Genomic DNA, 4,568 nt, shown 5'->3' with positions numbered 1-4,568 from the left:
TCTCCTCAGTGCAAGACACATGAAAGGCTGCATAAGGACTCCAAGATGGTGAGGAATAAGATTCTCTGGTCTGATGAGACCAAGCTAGAACTTTTTGGCCTTAATTCTAAGTGGTATGTGTGGAGAAAACCAGGCACTGCTCATCACTTGTCCAATACAGTCCCAACAGTGAAGCGTGGTGGTGGCAGCATCATGCTGTGGGGGTGTTTTTTAGCTGCAGGGACAGGACGACTGGTTGCAATTGAGGGAAAGATGAATGCGGCCAAGTATAGGGATATCCTGGATGAAAACCTTCTCCAGTGTGCTCAGGACCTCAGACTGGGCCGAAGGTTTACCTTCCAACAAGACAATGACCCTAAGCACACAGCTAAAATAACGAAGGAGTGGCTTCACAACAACCTGTGACTGTTCTTGAATGGCACAGCCAGAGCACTGACTTAAACACAATTGAGCATCTCTGGAGAGACCTAAAAATGGCTGTCCACCAACGTTTACCATCCAACCTGACAGAACTGGAGAGGATCTGCGAGGAGGAATGGCAGAGGATCCCCAAATCCAGGTGTGAAAAACTTGTTGCATCTTTCCCAAAAAGACTCATGGCTGTATTAGATCAAAAGGGTGCTTCTACTAAATACTGAGCAAAGGGTCTGAATACTTAGGACCATGTGATATTTCAGTTTTTCTTTTTTAATAAATCTGCAAAAATGTCAACGATTCTGTGTTTTTCTGTCAATGTGGGGTGCTGTGTGTACATTAATGAGGAAAAAAAATTAACTTAAATGATTTTAGCAAATGGCTGCAATATAACAAAGAGTGAAAAATTTAAGGGTGTCTGAATACTTTCCGTACCCACTGTACATGCTGCCACTTGGCAACATTATTAGAAATGGAATTAGTTTCCACTGCTATGCCGATGATACTCAGTTATATATTTCATCACGACCAGATGAAATTTCTAAACTGTCCAAGTTGACAGAATGTGTTAGAGATATAAAACATTGGATGACCAGTAATTGTCTCCTACTAAATTCAGACAAGACTAGGCATTACTTACTGGACCAAAAATCTGCACACAGAATCTCTTAGCATACAATTTGCAACTAGAAGGATGTACTGTTGTGTCATCATCTGCAGTTAAAGACCCTGGTGTTATATTAGACAGCAACTTAACTTTCGAAAATCATATTTCATATGTTACAAAAACAGCCTTCTTCCATCTTAGAAACATTGCTAAGCTATGGAACGTGTTACCTGTTTCTGATGCAGAAAAGCTAGTTCATGCATTCATGACCTCTAGACTCGACTATTGTAATGCACTGCTAGGTGGTTGTCCTGCATCTTCAATAAACAAGCTACAGGTAGTCCAAAATGCAGCGGCTAGAGTCCTTACCAGGTCAAGAAAATATGATCATATTACCCCAATTTTACAGTCTCTGCACTGGCTACCTATTAAGTTCCATATCAATTACAAAATATTATTACTTACCTACAAGGCCCTTAATGGTTTAGCTCCTGCGTACCTAACTAGTCTTCTACCACGCTACAATCCATCACACTCCTTAAAAAACCTACTTTTTCGAACTCCTCCTAGACCGTTGGTCCGATTTTTACCAAATTCGAATCATATCATCTTCAGACCATGCTGCCAAAAAGTTATGGATTTTGTGTTGATAGACAAAACCATTTTCGCATACCACAGCAACGAATTCGAGGCATGATGCCAAAATGACACTTGAGGCTGTATCTCTGCAATGCTTTCGCATATTGATACCAAACTTTGCGTGTGCCATTGTCACCTCACACAGAACACACCACATCGATTTGATAACAGCGCCACCCAAACTTAATAAGCCAATTAATCATATTACAGGTTGTATTTATGATTTTTCAGCCGTTTTGACTAAAATCATCCTAAAATGGCTTCAATTACTCATTTCTGCAGTTGGTCTGATCGTTGCTTCTGTAATGCTTGGCCCCGTAATTGCTGCTTGCAGCTATATTTATTATTACTATTATTATTATTTAATTAGAACAGTATTTATCTGAAACAAAAACATTCATAGATCCAAATTATGATAACAGCATTAAAAATACATGTAATAAAAGTAATAAAAACAAACGAAAAACAGTAACCTATTTTATATTGCTGACATCTGTAATCATGGACGAGTAATGAAAACAATTTTAAAGAATCATCTGCATGAGCTAATTCAATAAAATGGATCACACTTCCCAACATTACTTTACACAGATGATATTCTGGGAAAGTGTGTTTGGTTACTGCCTCATTTCTACGCTATGTGTGCAATTCTATCTGACAGCAATAACATTCTGTCACACAGTTAGTTCATGGAACAAAACGCTTGTTCCTGGAAAAGCTGCAGTATATAAAAACAGCCACAAGTCACGCTACAAAGAATCTAATTCAGTTAGTAGATCAGTGAGGTCAACGGAGTCAACGGGGTTTGCACTGTCTGACACTCAGAAACAAACCACTGCAGGTGGAAAACTGATACAGATAGATAAAGAAATTAGAAATATGGTCCTGTTCATGACCTCACTTCAGACTAACGGCCTCTACTGAACAAGCTGTTTCATATTGTACTAATATTAATACTGATATTGTACTATTCTTGTACAGTGTTGATTCATTACACGTTCATTAACCAACTACAACTTTATTTCTTTTATCTGTATCATTGTATCTGGCCATTTTCATGACCAGAAAACAATGGGGAAAAAAATCCCACAGATGCACATCAAAGGAGCCTAACTCACATCAGGGTGTAGCTAGGTGGTTGCTAAGGTGTTCTAGATGTTTTCTAGGTGGTTGCTAAGCTGTTCTGGGCGTTGATATGTGTTTTCTAGGGTGTTCTAGTGGTTGCTAAGATGCTGTGGATGTTGCTAGGTGATTGCTAAGGTGTTTGGGATGTTGCTAGGTGGTTACTAAGGTGTTTTGGATGTTGATTGGTGGTTGCTAAGATGTTCTGGGGGTTGCTCAGGTGTTGTGGAAGTTTGATAGTTGGTTGCTAAGGTGTTTTGGATTTTGCTAGGTGGTTACTAAGGTGTTTTGGATGTTGGTTGGTGGTTGCTAAGATGTTCTGGTGGTTGCTCAGGTGTTCTGGAAGTTTGATAGGTGGTTGCTAAGTTGTTCTGGATGTTTGATATGTAAGTGGTTGCTAAGGTGTTCTGGTAGTTGCTAAGGTTTAGTGGATGTTGGTTGGTGGTTGCTAAGATGTTCTGGTGGCTGCTCAGGTGTTCTGGATGTTTGATAGGTGGTTGCTAATGTGTTCTGCATGTTTGATAGGTGGTTGCTAATGTGTTCTGGTGGTTGCTAAGGTGTTCTAGGTGTTTGCTAGGTGGTTGCTAAACTGTTCTGGGCGTTGCTATGTGGTTTATAAGGTGTTCTGGTGGTTGCTAAGATGTTGTGGATGTTGCTAGGTGATTGCTAAGGTGTTTTGGATTTTGCTAGGTGGTTACTAAGGTGTTTTGGATGTTGGCTGGTGGTTGCTAAGATGCTCTGGTGGTTGCTCAGGTGTTCTGGATGTTTGATATGTAAGTGGTTGCTAAGGTGTTCTGGTAGTTGCTAAGGTTTAGTGGATGTTGGTTGGTGGTTGCTAAGACGTTCTGGTGGCTGCTCAGGTGTTCTGGATGTTTGATATGTAAGTGGTTGCTAAGGTGTTCTGGTAGTTGCTAAGGTTTAGTGGATGTTGGTTGGTGGTTGCTAAGACGTTCTGGTGGCTGCTCAGGTGTTCTGGATGTTTGATATGTAAGTGGTTGCTAAGGTGTTCTGGTAGTTGCTAAGGTTTAGTGGATGTTGGTTGGTGGTTGCTAAGATGTTCTGGTGGCTGCTCAGGTGTTCTGGATGTTTGATAGGTGGTTGCTAATGTGTTCTGCATGTTTGATAGGTGGTTGCTAATGTGTTCTGGTGGTTGCTATGTGGTTTCTAAGGTGTTCTGGTGGTTGCTAAGATGTTGTGGATGTTGCTAGGTGATTGCTAAGGTGTTTTGGATTTTGCTAGGTGGTTACTAAGATGTTTTGGATGTTGGCTGGTGGTTGCTAAGATGCTCTGGTGGTTGCTCGGGTGTTCTGGAAGTTTGATAGGTGGTTGCTAAGTTGTTCTGGATGTTTGATATGTAAGTGGTTGCTAAGGTGTTCTGGTAGTTGCTAAGGTGTAGTGGATGTTGGTTGGTGGTTGCTAAGATGTTCTGGGGGCTGCTCAGGTGTTCTGGATGTTTGATATGTGGTTGCTAAGGTGTTCTGCATGTTTGATAGGTGGTTGCTACAGTGTTTTGGTAGTTGCTAAGGTGTTGTGAATGTTGTTACGTGATTACTAAATTGTTTTGGATTTTGCTTGGGGATTACTAAGATGTTTTGTATATTGTTTGGTGGTTGCTAAGAAGTTCTGGTGGTTGCTCAGGTGTTCTGGATGTTTGATAGGTAGTTGCTCAGGTGTTTTGGATATATCATGTACTATATTAATTGTGAACATGCTGATCTAGTATAATTTATTTCAGATTAAATAAAATGAGACTAATAACTTGTTGAGAACAGCAGAAGCATCACAT

This window comes from Sinocyclocheilus anshuiensis, unplaced genomic scaffold (genome assembly GCF_001515605.1).
Source record: "Sinocyclocheilus anshuiensis isolate Anshui unplaced genomic scaffold, SAMN03320099.WGS_v1.1 scaffold906, whole genome shotgun sequence".
NCBI classification, from domain to species: domain Eukaryota; kingdom Metazoa; phylum Chordata; class Actinopteri; order Cypriniformes; family Cyprinidae; genus Sinocyclocheilus; species Sinocyclocheilus anshuiensis.
The sequence above is the reverse complement of the archived record's forward strand: the minus strand, read 5'-3'. Positions refer to the sequence as shown.